This window comes from Etheostoma spectabile, chromosome 15 (assembly GCF_008692095.1).
Source record: "Etheostoma spectabile isolate EspeVRDwgs_2016 chromosome 15, UIUC_Espe_1.0, whole genome shotgun sequence".
Lineage (NCBI taxonomy): Eukaryota > Metazoa > Chordata > Actinopteri > Perciformes > Percidae > Etheostoma > Etheostoma spectabile.
Window position 1 is genome coordinate 32,920,023 of NC_045747.1, and position 17,250 is coordinate 32,937,272.

Genomic DNA, 17,250 nt, shown 5'->3' on the forward strand with positions numbered 1-17,250 from the left:
GAGTTGATAGAAAGCTAATTAAGACTATCAGCTCCACAAAACTCTCTCTGTATTTCTCAGTATCTCACTCGAGTGAAGATAATTATGAGTCCATCATGTTTTTTTTAATCCTCCGTGTTGTCATTGGCTCGTTGGCGTTCAAATGTTTACTTATAACTTTTAGTGCATTTGACTCATGAAGCTAATTACAACACTTCCTTAAACTTACATGTGCCTTTTGGACAATTTAGAAAAAATCAGGTATAAAACTTACAAACTTCTACTTGTAACTGCTTTACATAATTGTATTTTATTTTGCATCCTTATTGTCCTGATTTATTTGTCATGTCCAATTCTGAAAGTTTTAAAAGTTTACCTGTTTACCTGTGACGATGTCGCTTCTTTTCTGTATTGTAGTGTGTGTGTTATTTTTTTGTGTCTATCCCAATAGACAATAGAGAAAGTGCCTGAGCTTTCTGGAGGGCTGCTAGGAAGCTTAGTCCTGGGCAGAGACATGTATGATGGACTTATGGTGCTGACATTTAATAATAATAGTAATAATAATAATAATAATAAATTCTTTATAAATCCCGCAAGGTAAATTAAAATGTTTTCACCCTCTTGAATCCACATTACATAGAGGCCTGAAATTCACACACTCAGTACCTATACATGCACTAATGGAGACATGTCAAAGTTAAGGGGCTGCAGCAATCAATGGAAATGCGCCCCGAGCAGTTGGGGGGCCTTGCTCAAGAGCACATTAGCAGTGCCCATCTCTCCAGCTACCAGTTCACCACCATACTTTGATCCATATGGACCCAACTCCCTACAGACTGAGCTACTGCCACCCCAGTACTGTGTGTGTATATATACAGTCCCTGACAAAAGTCTTGTCGCTTGTGTACAAATTGACCCGAAGTGCCGCTGAAATATATTTCTAATCAAGATTTATTTAAAAGAAATGGCTCATTTATCCCAACAGCTTTTGTAATAATGTTCAGTGCAAAACGAAACTGTCAAAAAGTATTCTAATATCACAGATTGGTAAAGCCCTTGAGTCAATTTTTGCAAAGACATAAGTGTTGTCGCTTTGTCATATGAGCTTCACCTGTGACTAATAATGATCAATCAGGTCTCAGGTGTGTAAAAAAAACAACCCCAGTACACTAGACCTTCACATCACTGCAACTAGACCTCTGCAAACAGGCCTAAGATTCACCACTGAGACTAAAGTTTTGATTATCAAGAGGCTGAGGACCAGATCCAGTCTCAGGCGTCAAGTACAGAGGATTAAAAAACATTTGAAGACACTGGAGACGTTTTTGACAAGCCCAGGTCATGCAGACCCCGCAGACAACTGCTGCGGAGGACCATCCAGCCAGCCCATTTTCCACTGCAGCAGAGCTCACCAGACCTGGTCCCCTGAAGTCCTGTGTCAACCAGAACGGTTTGTCGGATTCTGTCTGAAATGGCCTCCATGGTCGAATCAGTGCCCAGAAGCCAGCCCTAAACAAAAGACAATTGAAACCGTGTACTATTTGCCAAGGCGCCAGCCTGGCAAAAAAAGATGGACGATGAGGAAGTGGAAGAAGTGGATTTTTTCAGATAATCTTCTGTTGAATTACACCACAGGTGTGCCGCAAATATTGCAGGAGACCACTGGGGCCGCATGGATCCAAGATTCACCCAGAAACAGTGAAGTTGGTGGCAGAAAAATCATGGTCTGGGTTACATCCAGTATGGGGTTGCGAAAGATCTGCAGGGTGGAAGGCAACATCAATAGTCTCAATACCAAGAAATCTTAGCTACCTCTTATATTTCAACCATAAAAGAGCCAAATTCTCCAGCAGATGGTGCTCCATCGCATACTTCCATCTCCACTTCAAAGTTCCTCAAGGCGAAGAAGATTAGATGCTCCAGATTGGGCCGCCCAGTCACCAGACTGAACATCATTGAGCATATGTGGGGTAGGATAAAGAGGAAGCATGGAAGACCAACCAAAGATATTGATGAATCTCGGGAGGCATGCAAGACTGCTTTCCTAGCTATTCTGATGACTTCTCAATCCATGTATGAATCCTTGCCAAACCGCAGATGCAGTCCTTCAAGCTCATGGAGTCATAAAGATATTAAATTTGGATCTCACAGCCACCGCTATTTAATTGGCTGACATATTTTAGTATCTGTAGTAAATTTGTTCAATTTCTGTATAGGACAAAACTTTTGTCTTGCCAAAATTTGACCTTCTGTCTTGTTAAATGATAATCTTTTTTCAGTGAAACTAATTTATTTCAGTGCATGTGAACATCATTTGGGAGGGTTTTGAGCTTTTCTATGAGCTATTTCTAACACACAAGTATTAATTAAGTCAGGTTATAGCAGGTTTTTCTACAAAATAGATAGCGACTAGACTTTTGTCAGGGACTGTAATTAGTATGTATATATATACTAATATATAATTATATATATATTATATATAAGTCTTAAGCAGGTGTAAACTAAGAATGCTTTCAAAAATACAAAATGATGTTGTTTATTTTATCAATTTACAAAATGTAAGGTTGAAAAATCTGAATCCCATCAATATTTGGTGTTGCTACCCTTTGCCTTCTATCAAACTAGCATCCATTCTTGTAGGCACACTTGCAAAAGGTCAGGCAACGTTGAGGATCGTAGACGCAGTGGTCGGCCAAGGAAACTTAGTGCAGCATGATAAAACACATCAAGCTTATTTCCCTTTGAAATAGGAAGATGTCCAGCAGTGACATCAGCTCAGAACTGGCAGAAACCAGTGGGACCCAGGTACACCATCCACTGTCTGGAGAAGTCTGACCAGTAGTGGTCTTCAATGGAAGAGTCGCAGCCAAAAAGCCAGACCTCCTACATGGAAACAAGGCCGAGTGACTCAACTATGCACGAAAACATACGGAGGTACAGTAGATATGGCTTTTTGGCTGCAACTCTTCCATGATGAAGACTTCTGGCCAGACTACCAGACAGCAGATGACTGATGGGAACAACACTTGTTTGGCATTGGTCCAGTATTAGCAGTGAACTTAATACTGGAACAAATTCAAAGACCGCTGTTGCCATCAGTCACTTAAACACAAAAACATAGGAAAATAAAACCCAGGTTGAAAATATCCGGAATGAGCCTTTAATGAGCTCGTCAATCATGTGGGCAAAAGAATGAAATCACAGGTCGGTGACAGAAACCCACCAATAAGGACTTCCATCCTTCACAGCCTGGGACATGGTCGGTTAGCTTTAGATAAGGTGAACTGTTTTCAACACATATCACATCTGAGTCAGACAATGGAAAGAAAGAAATACTCTGGCCTGCAGGATGTATTCACTTTAATGTGAGGAGGGAGGGAGGGAGGGAGGGGCGAGCAGATGGGACTTTATAAGACCAGCACACAGGACTAACGCACAGTGCACAGCCAAATCCACGTTTTCATTTTTTGGGTTTGGAAGTTATTTAGCTCCTGTACTGCATACGTCCATATCGGGCACGGTTTTTTTTTTTAATCATCTGCAGCCACTTTTATTCTGGCACCCTTAGGTGACCATGGAGGCTCTGAAGTTTGTAGCTGTGTTGTTGGTCGTCGTATTCGTGCAGGTCTTGGGCGCGCTCGGGAGCCCGATCTCCACCGAAGAAGAACACGGAGAGACCTGGACGGCGGAGGACTGGCAGGTAAGAGAAAACCTCTTTTTCTTTTTCTTTTTCTTTTGAGGTATAAGGTGAATACACGGCGGAGGATATGTATTACGTGTTGTTTTGAGAAATCGATTTGGGTAGCAAAAATACCCTTTCCGTGCCTTGTAACAAAAATGCCTATGGTATAATAATAAATATATTCTGGAAGTTAATGATAGCTCTAATTTTGTTTCCCCCTAAATAATTATATAATAATAATCCTAGATAATTATTTCTCTGACCTATAGTAGGCCTATATGAGTTTCTCCACTATCATTTTTATAATTCTCCTTCTTTATTCTTATTTGAATCCCCATTAGCTGCCAATAAGTGGACGCTAGTCTTCCTGGGCTCCTCACCAAAAGCAACAGCAGTTCAAAGAAACAATTACAAAATCCCACTTTATCAATAAAACAACTATAAAAAGAACAACTACATCAATGAAACAAAAGAAGACTTTACAAAAAAACAACAGAAGACCAGTCTAATAAAATAAGAGTGACAACAAGAGTGAAACAACACCATATTCAATTTAATTCATAACAAGAGTTAATATTAAACAAACAATAGTAACCAATAGTAATCAATAAGCAGACTTGCTGCAGATCTCAATGGGATTCTTTAGCTGGTGTTTGAGTAACTTTTTTAAGATAAAGCCTGCTTTTGGTTTGTCTGATTCTTATGGGGAGCATGTTCCAAGCAGAAGATGCCTTATAAAGAACATCACTATGTCAGGTTTAGGTTAAATATCCCAAAAGATAATGGAGCCTCTCATCTTTGCTTGTCCTTGATTTCTTCTACCCGGCCCTCAGGGTCCAGCACCGCGGAGAGCGACACCCAGTCAATGGCCTCCAACCTGTTGGCTGGAGGATCCGCCTTCTCTTTTCTTTTCTTTTTGACATTATCTCATGGTAGCAGTCAAATGAAGAAGGCAAGGCAAGGCAAGGCAGCTTTATTTGTAGAGCACATTTCAGCAACAGGGCAATTCAAAGTGCTTTACACAAAATCATTAAAACAGATAAAACACAAGTAAAAACAGTTAAAAGTCATAAGCATTAAAATCAATAAGACACATGAATAGACGTTAAAAACAAATAAAACATTAGGACACATAAAACACAAAATAAAAGTTACAGTGCAGCATAAGAGAAATGAGCAGTCATTAAAGAAAGCAGCATCAAAAGAAAGGTCTTCAGCCTTGATTTAAAAGAACTGAGAGTAGCAGCGGATCTACAGGTTTCTGGAGTTTATTCCATATGAGGAGACATAGAAACTGAAAGCTGCTTCACCCTGTTTAGTTCTGACTCTGGGGACAGAAAGAACCTGTCCCAGACCTGAAGGTCGGGGGGGTCATAGTGTAGTAGCAGATCAGAAATGTATTTGGACCTAAACCGTTAAGGGATTTAAAACTAGCAAGAGTACTTTGAAATCAATTCTTTGAGACACAGGAAGCCAGTGTAAAGACCTTCAGAACTGGAGTGATGTGATCCAGTCCTTGGTCTTAGTGAGGACTCTGAATCAGCTCAGCTGTCTGATTGATTTTTTAGGAGACCTGTAAAGACCCCGTTACAGTATCAGAAGAAGCCCGGAACATCAAGCGAAGACAATAATAATAAAGCAACTGGAATATTATTCTGTAAAAGTCTGGTTGAGCCCCCCCCCCCCCCCCATTTTCAAGAAGATAAAAGAAGAGTCTGGGAAGCAATTGTCAACTTAACAGCATTTTGGAATTTTATTTTTTATTTTTTACAGTTTATAGTTTTATTTATAGTGTCAATCAATAACAGAAGTTACCTCAAAACACTTCAGATAATGTAGTCCGACACACTATATTACAGAGACCCAATAATTCTCCCCCAAGAACAGCATTTGGTGAAGCTGGGCGAGAAAAACTTTCTTATACAGGCGACTCCTTGGATAGACCCTGATTCATTCGTATAGAAATTATGGTGTGTGGTGGACACAGATGCAGATTTGGGTCAGACTCAAAGCCGCGCTGCCACGGAAGGACTGAGCTTTTGCCTATGGGGGCCACGCCACCCAGCTGAGCACAAGGACGCCCCGATCAATATCTGACTTTGACAGCTGAAGAGATGTTTAGAGAGATTATGTTCAAATCAATCTGAAACTGGGAAATTTGGTGAAAGAGAACTTAAAAAGTTTTTGAAAGTGAAGGGGGGGGGGGGGGGGCATGTCCTCCCCATGCCCAGACAGTGAACTTACTTTGGGAAGGGCTGTACATCTGCTCTACTAATTGCATCCTCAGTTTACGCTGCTCAGTTACAGCACCCACTCTCCCAGTCAGTCATTAAAGTGACGTAATTAAAACAGAGTTTTCATCATTTCCCCTATCATTAATATTACAACACAACATGTCATTTATCATTTAGGAAAGTGGCCTTGAGGGTGGAAGTAACGCGAGTACTTTGAAAAAAAAACGGAAGTGAAAAGGGAGTGTTAATTACCAAGGATTTGTAATCTTGATTGACATATTAGTGAATCGGTGTGCTCTGGGAATCAACCGGCTGCGTTACTGTACCCCCCTTCCCCCCCTTCCCCCCTCCCCAACCTCCCAAGTGGCGCTACCCTCCCCTGGAGGTGGAGCTGTGTGGAGCAGACCTTCACCCCTCAGACAGCAGGGATTGGATCAGGAGGAATACCTTGAACTTCATTCATTCCTGTACCAAACCTGCAATGACTCACAGTGTGCGGTGTGTGTGTGTGTGTGTGTGTGTGTGGTGTGTGTGTGTGTGTGCGTGTTGTGCAGATACCCACTAGAGAGAGGAATAACCATCCGCTGGCAGACCTCATCAAGCGGTCCAAGGACAGCAGTTCCACGGCCTGATGGGAAGAAGCTCGGGTAAAGGAACACAAACAAATGTGCATACAGAATTGTACTTTGTGGGAAATATATGTTGAGTTTGGTATTTTTGAAGAAACCAAATTGCGCTTTGTGTTTTTTTCCTAACCAAGTCATATCTTGTTATATTGCTACAAAAATTGTGGTGTCCCTATTGTACTATTACACAATTTATCCTTCCTTCACTTCAGGCTCATCTCAACCTGTGAGACTCGGCAAGAAAAGTGAGTATCATTAAACGAGCAGAAAGACACACACAAGTGCTTTCTTGCTTTTATTTGTCTTTTATATTAACACCAATTTAAGATAATTTGCTTTCTTTTGACCCTCGTGGATATCTGTTTTTTCCTCTATCTCTGTCTTCTGTCTCTGTTCATAGGAAATAAAGGGGAGATGTTTGTTGATCATGGGCAGAAGAAGTCTAGGTGGAGGTAATGCCGACTCCTTTACCACAATTTAAAAATCATACAGGTATAGGAATTATAAGAATTAGAATGTGGAATTTCCTTTTTTTCCAACCGCATTTATCTTTGTTCACTTATTTGGGCAGGCAAGTATTCTGTTTTAACATGTCACCTCTAAGCTTTTATAATTTTCCTTTGTGCTGGAAAGAGTCCCATCTGTATATTCATCTTTACTTGTGAAAACATTATCTTCATGTCTCATCTTATCAAGGATTCCTGCTAGAGAAACGCCTTGTTCGAGTCTCATATTTTTGCTCTCTTTCCTCTATTTTTCAGATATGGAAGAGGAAAGATTAGACTCCTACTAAATATAAAAAAAAAATGAAACAGAAAAATAGACCATAATCAATGCCAGATGAACCAATGTCCTGTATAATTCAGTCCTAGTTGTTGATCGCGGGACAGTCGGACCAGGACGGATGGTCTACCACTAGAAATTAATTTAAGTTGCTGCAAATCACAGCAAATCATTGCCTGTTGAACGATAACTATATAGTTTCTATATTTTAGTCATATTTGAATCTATGTATATGTAAGCTTTCATTTTTTTTTTAAAGGAGTTTGCCTATTTGATGCCAAATCCATTAAAGCTGATAACTTAGCTGACTATGTCTTTATTCTGTGTTGCCACTCTAACCACGATACGGCTGAGTTGGATGACCAGTGAGGAAAATATTCAAGATCAACGATTAACGTTTTTATTGTGTGGGGAAAAAAGAAGCATGAATCAGACACCTCAGAGCTGTTGTGTCATGGAACCTTATCATATAAGACCCCATCATTCATCTTGTCCATCTCTCGCATGCTTGACCCCTTATCTGAGAAAGGGACGGAGCACGGACCCCCTACACATATTTAATAAAATTAAGTTGCATATTCAACTGGGTCTTCAATAACACGGGCGCCCAAAACTTACACATGGTGCATATATACTAACTATTAAAGAACTGTTGGTATGATTTTATAAATCATGTTTTTATGTTGCACAGTGACTTAGGATAGCTGTATCTGTGGATGGCTACCAGTGATTTCCTTACCTAAAGGCTAAGCCTATTATCTATGTTAGCTGATTTATATTTGTTAATATCTTTTGGATTCATGTCAAGATTATTTCCTTTAGAAAAAAACTTTCAAAAATTGAAAGGAAAAAGAGTTAGACAGTGTGCGGAGTTTCTTTGCAGCTTACTTATCCCCCTCCAACGCACCGTCTTATGTTATAGATGTGCTAAGTATTTTTCTTTTCATTTTAACACATTTGTATTTCAGAATACAATACACATTTTCAACAGGCTACGGCTGCCACTTTAAAAAAAAAAATTCCAATGTTGTTTCCATGGTATCAGATGTTTGATAGTCGTCTGGAAATTGTTGATTGTTCATGTGACAAAGGCACCGTGACAGTACTCTAATCCAATGGAAATCACAATCACATTCAATCAATAGATTGACAGCACTCTAGCCCATGGAATGGGGGGGGGCACCAGGGAGCAATCATATTTTAGGGGGGGGCACCGACCCTGTACACACACTTAGCAACCACTGGTAGTGATACTCGGAAAATGATAACCCATTCATCATACTTTCAGAGAAAGTTCCTACCAAATGTGAAACAAACCAAAGGACTGGCTGCTACATGTTTCAACTATACCTACACATCCTATCTCCAGTAATTAGTCACCACCCGATGGATACACATCTTAATGCTATGTGAAGGCTTGTAATTAGAGATGTAACGATGCTCCGTGAATCGGTTAGGAATCGGTGTTAATGTGTGAAGATAACAACCGGTTGAGATAAAAAGTGAAGTTGATGGAAGCTTTCAAACAGTCTAAGTGTAATTTACTTTTGGTTCCTGTGTGTACAAGGGCATTACTTTGGGCTCATATTTGAAGCGTTGAGATCTCCACTTTTGAGTAAAAATGAAATTTTGACAAATCCAACACTTTTTCCTGCATTCGGTGATTTTTTCCTCAACAATTTGGGCCTTTTCTGCATCAGCTTATGGTGCAAACAGCTTCTTCATGTAAAGGAAAATGTTTATAAGTTTCTGGCAGGTTAAACTGAACAGTTTCGAATTTTGGGGCGGGGTTGTGGAATGTTCGATAACGATATTACTTGCGATATAACAGAGAGAAAAGTGTACTTGGTTGATATTTTTTTCAACAAGCAAAAAATCTCGGAATATCTTTCGCAATACGTTCAGCCTTTCGCATGTTCGTTACATCCCTACTTGTCACTGAGGTGGACACGTCCTAGTGAGAGGCAAGACATACAGTACCTTGTTTGCCATTGATTCATACATCTTGTTTAACTGTTAACTATTCTCGCATTACCAACCTTCCTCCACACCACTGGGGAGGGCCTGGCTAGTCCAACAGAATTGCATTTAGAAGACTTATATTGACTCATTTACTGTATGTACATTCAAAGTTGTTTTAGTCGTGAAACAGACAACTCAGACTGGACAGATAGTCTAGCTAGCTGTCTGGATTTACCCTGCAGAGATCTGAGGAGCATTAACCATAGTCCTCGAAATCCACCAGTTTAGAACGCCAACACAAATGAAAGAAGGTGAGGGACATCTGGCCGATTTCCGGCGGCCCTGAAAATCCCGGAAATGAAACATCATGATATACGAACTGACCTGGCCCACAATCCTTTACCCCTCAGGACTAGGCCTGTTGCCGGGGGAACAGCTAGTGTAACACACAAACACACACATCGACCAAGCTCAGCTTTTTTTTCACCATTTGCATTTATTACTGAAGAGAAAGGAAGGGGGAGCAAGTACAAAACACAACTGAGCTACATATGGATGCCACGCTACTTGTTGTGCCGCTGCTTTGATTGCTAATTTTTAATAGTTGGCAGGGTCAAGTGCTCAGCCTACATACAACAGCTCACGGTGGCCTTGGAAGGTGATGGAATGCCTCTGATTTCTCTTAGTAACTATGACTCTATTCAGCTGTGTTAACAACCAGCAAGTTGCTCTGAAGCTAAAAATGTAATCATCGTTGGCTGATGTGCTAAATTCTGGATGCTAGGTACTTTCTGCTGAATTTTTTACAGCTTTATAAATACCAATTGTCTGTGAGAAGACTATAGAGCTATATGATCCACCAGAGTTTAAAATGCCACCACAAATGAAGCCCAGGCAACGGATATCTGTCCTAAATGAGATACACAGGCAAAATGTCCGGCGGCAACAGAGCAATCCCGAAGTGGAAAGTTGATATATAGCTATACCCCTGGTGTGACTCTTATTTTCAATGTGGCCCTTAGTAAGTTGAGTCCCCCCCTCCCCCCCCTTGGTTTAAAAGTATTTTCCAGTCAAGAGACAAAAATGACATTCCCTTTGCTGCTACTTGTAGAATAGAAAGTAGGCTGTTTAGGATGAATTTATGTTAAATGTGAGTACAAAAGGCTGCCAAATGATCTGAGGGGACCGCAGATTATTTATCACTCCATCATACCTTTACAGGTAAAATATCAACAACAAAAGCAAAAGTACAGTCAATAACAAAATCGGCACAGACATGTATGGAACATCATCAGGAAGTTGCTTTTTTTAGGATAGATTTTCCCTTAAAAAGTGCACTTTTCTGTAAATGCACTAAGAATTGGCAAACAAAGCAGTCCCTATCATACAACAGTGATGTTAATTCCAGCACCCGTCTCAGAGAAGTTTATTGAGAACAGGTGCTAAAAGGATACATGAGACCTTTCTATATTGTATTGACTCTGCCAGTCTGAGATGTCATGCAAAGCCCAAATAAGACAGGCACCCACCCACAGGTGAGAGAAACATAAACATGTAAAACCAGATGATTAATCCACAGATGTAAAAGATAACACAGTTAAAAAAAACAACAACAGAAAACAAGACCCAAAGAACTACATACATACATAGAAATTTAAAGGCAACATTTGTTTTTAGAAGAAAGAAGAAAGCTAAGAACTCTCGGCTGTAGTTTGTAAGGTAAGGTGACTTGTGGCACAAAAACAACAATACAAAAAGAAGAAAAGAAAAAAGATGATTCAGTCTGACATTGGTGGCCACACACCTCCAATTTCACACAGCCGACTCTGTCTAAGCTTATGCACAATGGTTAAAGGACACGCCGACTTACTGGGACTTTAGCTTATTCACTGTATCCCCCGAGTTAGATTAATCCAACTATTCTCAAGCACCTTCTGAGAATAGTTCTCAGTATGTATACGGTTGAAGATGGCTGTGTCTCATGTGACTTATTTTGACACCCTGTGACTATACAAATCCAAACATGTAAACGGGAAAATGTTTGTTATTTAGTCACGTATTGGAGCAGTGGCTAGATGGAGCCGGTTACCTCCCAGTTCAGTGCGTCAGACAGAGTTACGACACAGAGATGAAAAGGGTACGTATGGTTTTATCACTCTGGGGGATACGGTGAATAAGCTAAAGTCCCAATAAGTCTGTGTGTTCCTTAAATAAATAGTTTGACATTTTGGAATATACTTATTTGCTTTGCTGCGTTACATGACACCACTCTCATATTTGGTACAAATTGTTGCATGGGGCAAACCCTGTATTTACAAATGTTAACAGGACAAGGCGATTAGGCGGACTTTGAAGGAGGTAAACAGCTCAATAGAAGTTTTCCATAAGCCTTTTTTCCTGAATTTACTAAATTTACTATTGACTAAAGTTGTTTCCCCCAACAAAGACAATACAAGGTACTAGCAATGTCTTTTTGTGCTAAGCTAAGCTACCCTGCTTTATATTTAGCACACAGGTACCAGAGTGGTATCAATTTACTCTCTAACCTCAAGAAAGTGAATAAGAGTAATTCCCCAACTGTCAAACTACTGACACAATGAACAGTTGATCATAAAAATAAAAATGTTTTCAATCATACCAGTGGGCTGTATATATAATAGATAAATCTGGCACTCACAAAAAATGTCTTGTGTTTTCCCGACTGCTTGCAGCAGCAATTACGGCGATGACAAGTAGTGATATGACTAAATTGACGTGTTCTGATTCAATCATATGTCACTTTTAATAACAGGAGATGAACCTCTGAAATGTAAATGACTTCTGTCATTGTCTTTGTTGCCTTGGATCCTCCCTCCTGCATCTTTCGAGAACTTCTAGACACATTCAACTATAAAATCTTGAGATAAATATTCATATTTACATGGAAGCATGTCCTACAGAGCAGACATTCCTCTAGCATTTTTGTCTTTTGCGTTTCTACACAGTAACATATTTTCTAAGTTTAATAATATATTTTATTTAAAATCTGTAAAAAAAGCACACTTGCTGGCTGAACACAGCTATATAGTTACAAACAGATTACAAAAAAGATGCTTAAAACGGGCCGTTGTAGCTTTTATACAGTGGTAAACCTTAAGGTAGAAAAGTATAAATAGCATTGAGAACTTTAACCAACCCACCAAAAGGACACAGAAAGACAGCAAACATGTTTGGCTGCTCCAACATGAGAACAGCTTCTGATTCCCCTATGTACCTTTACTTTTCACATATAAGTGAGACATAAACAACAAAACTGTCACTAAGATAAAGGTTAAAAAAGGAAGGGGAAGACAGGTGGTAATTAAACACATCCAGGTATGTTCCTTTCTGGTGACATAACACGATCCAAACAGCCAATGGCAGCTATAGCAGCCTAGATAAGCGCCTGGTCGCTGTGATTAAATACTGGACACAATAGCTGTGTTACAAACCGTTCCACATCAGGACAGAGTGCATATTTGTCTATAGGTTGTGTTCGCCATTTTTAGTGGTCTTCCAATTCTCCGCGGTTAATTTCATCACTATAGATCCACTATAAAAGACCCACATGCACAGCAATTTGAGCGTACTACGATCCAACCATGGATGTATTAAGAGAGAAAGTACCCTTTATTTTACTCCTGTTACCACAATGCAACGTGGTTGTGGTTCCCGGAGGAAGAGAAAGAGAGAAGCAGAAAAAACGTGAAAACTGAAATTGAAAAATGGGGCGGGCTTTCGTTCTAAACATGAAAACGTAACATTCAACATATACACAGCCTTTAACATGCTCCTGAGTGCCGCTTTTTTCAAGGACGTCTCTTAAATAACCGACGCATCTAATGACGCAACAATATGTTTACGTCTGAAATCTTGTTTGGTCGTTCCCTATATATTTTAGTTTTAAGTTTATAAAACAACTATATAGGGAATAACAAGAGAGTGAATGAGGGAACGGTTTCTAACACAGCTAATGGGTGTGTTTGTTGCATGAGAGAGATCAGATTTTTGATGCGCTCTAGGTTCAAACAGCCACTGTCAGTGTCAGACTAAAGGGTTGTCTGTCTTTCAGACTCTGGTAAAGATGTGACCTAAGGCAACAGCTGTGTAGCTGATGCCCATTTTGTTGAAAAGACAATAGTTAATCCGGGGAAATAGTTATAGTAGTTCTAATTTTTGCAACTCTAAAAGATGTGATCAAATTCCTTTTCAGTATTCCAGTCTGCTGTACGTAAGCGTAGAGCTGGCTGAAAACTAAAAAACTTATCAGTATCACGTTATACATGAAAAGTTTATAGGTCAAACAGGATATTTTGTTTTTAACACATATGTTTGTATTACAACAAAAAACTCAAGTTACAGCAGAACATTTCTTGTAAATACTACATATTATTTATCACGTTATAAAATTAAAGGTTCTTGTTATAACCATAAAAACGATTTTAATCAAGTACAGTAATGAGCCAAATTTAACAATTCATCCGTTTGCACACCGTGTCCTCATTCAATAGGAGTTTCATATTCTAACAAGATGTGATCATGTTATAACGTGAAACGTTACATGTTAAAACACTTTAAAATTAGCGCGTTATGGTTCCCATAATAACGTGATAATTTCTTGTTATAACATGAAACTTTTCACGTAATTATAATAAAAATCATGTAATAAAAAAACATTTTCTTGTTAACTTGATCCATTTGTATGTTGTAAAAAAGTGATAATATCTTGTCATGAAGTGAAAAACGTTCTGTTTACATTAACTTACATACTAATACATTTTTTTTCTTTTCCAGTTTTGCAGCACTAAGCTTCGTATGTCTGCCACATATCCTGAATAATGATAAAGTAAAATTCGGGACTCCTATTCCGAAACGTTATCCACTTTGGGCTCAGGCCTTGTTTAATCATCCTGTTTAACACAGCCAGCTGGTTTGTCTGCCTAATGCATCGCATGAGTCCGTGCTGCTTGCATGCGTTGTGTCGGCCATTCGAGAACAGAATGAAAAGCAGCACAGGTTCAATTCCGGCCGCCTGCAGATTGGATTAGCGGGCGTGTCTGGTGCTCGGTGCTAATCAGGTGTCTGGCAGGAGGTGGTCGAACAACTCACAATTACTTTCACTTTTCAGATAACAAATGAGGTCAAAGAGACATCACCGGGTCCTACGAGACAGCGTCACTGGCTGATGCCTAGCTTATTGTTTTGCATTTTATTGTACTGTTTGTTAGAAACGAATAGTAGGGCCTAAATCCGAAAATATAAAAAATATAAAGATAAATGATAATAGCTTGTGGAACCCTAAGGGTCCTATATTACATTTATGAAATAAATAATCACATTAAAAACTGTGTAAAATATATAAATGCACTTACAATCTGTCTGATGAAAGTTATTAAAATTCCACTCCATGTAATATATTACTGTCTTTTAATGAGTAATAGCCAGTCAGGCTGTAGAGTTTAGTTTGCCTTCAAACAAACTGTCTATTGGTTTCAATCCAACTTGCAGCTGCAATATTGCTTTTGTTTGGTTGTCTCTTTTAGTTTTTATGTTACTGAACCACTGCCATAAATTAACTGTTTATTGCTATGCATTTTTTTTTTGTTTGCTTTTGCATGCAAGTGTTAATTCCTCCTTTATGCCCTGATTGCGTACACTTTGTCAAATTTTGCAGTACCAAACTTACAAAGTGTCTACACACAGCCAGGTCTTAAGCACTTACTAGATCTGATTATTCATTCATGTATTCAAATTCAAGGTCCAAATTCATGCCCATTTGCCTCATTTTCATCTAATAAACAATTCTCTGGACCAGGCATTTTATCATGAGCTACTGTTGACTGAATCATTTCCCGAGCCGTGACAGTGACTGCTGAATCCAGAGAAACGGTGGATTGTGCGTACTGCTGCAAGCGGTCTGTACAGAGACTTGTGTGTGAGGGGTTTAGGCTCAGGTCTGTGAGCATGCCAATGGAGTGTGGAGGATCGTCTGTGTATGGTTGTGTGGTGTTTGAGTGTGAAAGAGCTCCTCTACGTCCCTTTAGGCGGTGTCCTTTTAAGGCTGTGGGGTCAATGCTCTTGCCATTTCCAGTTTGGTTTCCTGGCCTTCCAGTCGCAATAAGTCCTACAGAAAGAAAATGCACATTGTTGGCTACACCAATGTGGAGCTGTGTTACAAGCTAAAATGCTTGTGCTTTCTACAGTAGCCCAGTACAAGAGTCCTAACCAAACGGTAACCATTCAGCTGGGTAGTAAAGATTTTCTGCAAACACAGTAGGTGTGTGTATGTGTATGCACGTGTACATGTTCATTTATGGCTTCAGACAATTAAGTAATAAAATTAATTAATTCTTTTACTGTATTTAACTGTAATTAGTACTATGGGTGATAAGTGCCATGTATGTCAACGCTATAATTATTACATTTTGGTAAAATTATCCAATATAAAGGAATAGATTAAATAGTTTCTATCTTCTTGTTTTGGCTTTAATCAAGAAATTAGCTAGAATAAAGTTGCTCTTTAACCTTTTCTATTTGCAAATGACAACATCAAGCAATGCTTTGTCTTTCTGTGAATTAACATAAAAAATAAATAACTACGCATTAGACGATTCTATTTCAAATTGAGGTTTGTTCCTACTCTCTTAAAACCAGGTGCTTTCCCTTCCAGTATTTGAGCATCTGGAGGGATTGCAGCGTGCTAACAATATCCACTGGGTTCACTGCCGTCCCTGACTGATCTCTGTGAACACAAGATGGGACAAGGAGTCAGATTGAAAGGATCAGACTACTGATTAAAAAGACTTCCGAGATGCCGCCTGCAAGTGTGTCTATATGTCGATTGCGTGTTTTGAAAACAGTGTCATATGCATTTTATATTTTATAGTTATTTTATGTTCACTTTGGTGGTGCAAGAGCAGATGTTCTTTCTGTGTAGTACTAGATCTCTTTGCAATACACACTGTGTATACACACTGCATGGTGTGTTGTACATCTGTTTCAGTTATCACGTTTTGAATGTCATTGATGTTCATAAAACTCTTTTGTTAACAAAAATCTGTCTTTATGGCCCAATAAATAAACATAACAGGCAAAAAACATTCATGAAATATATTATATACAGAACCATTATCAACTATTAGAACCCATAACTCCATGTCGCACACATAACAAGGCACCAAATGTGTAATACTAAAAAAGACACACAAGACCACAAACAAACAACTACAGCTGTTCTGATATTCCAGACCATCTGATGCCTGTTGGCCAGTAACCTTTCCCTTACATTTCTTTCATCAGTGTCCATATCATAACCACCACAATGTACAAATGCATGAACAGGAATTAATTACAAATATTTCAATAATACAGTACAGTGGGCACGGAAAGTATTAAGACCCCTTTAAATTGTTCACTCTTGTTTCATTGCAGCCTTTTTCCAAAAATCTAAAGTTTTTGTATTTCTGTTAATGTACACACAACACCCTTTTGACAGAAAAAAGAAATGTAGAATGTCTTGCAAATTATTAAAAATGAAAACCTGAATATCACAATATCAATATTCAGACCCATTGCTCAGTATTGAGTAAGCACCCTTTTGAGCTGTACAGCCATGAGTCTTCTTTGGAATGATGCAACAAGTTTTCACACCTGGATTTGGGGATCCTCCCCAGTTCCTTCAGGTTGGATGGTGAACGTTGGTGCCAGCCATTTTCGGTCTCTCCAGTGATGCTCATTGGGTTTAGGTCAGGCTCTGGCTGGGCCAGTCAAGAATGGTCACAGAGTTGTCACAGAGTTGTTCCAAAGCCACTCTTTTGTTATTTTAGCTGTGTGCTTAGGGTTATGTCTTGTTGGAAGGTGAACCTTTGGCCCAGTCTGAGGTCCTGAGCACTCTGATGAGGTTTTCTTCCAGGATATCTCTGTACATCTTTTCCCCCCACGCCCTCCGCTGGCTCGAACGGAACAC

The 17,250-nt window shown here is 39.3% G+C and overlaps 1 long non-coding RNA gene across 1 annotated transcript; it reads left to right on the plus strand.

The window, feature by feature from the left end:
• The first annotated feature begins 6,503 nt into the window (after window positions 1–6,503).
• On the plus strand, window positions 6,504–6,767 carry LOC116702623 (uncharacterized). Its single transcript, XR_004335219.1, has 2 exons — window positions 6,504–6,542; window positions 6,734–6,767. It is a non-coding gene; the product is annotated as an uncharacterized LOC116702623 (long non-coding RNA).
• The last annotated feature ends 10,483 nt before the right edge of the window (window positions 6,768–17,250 follow it).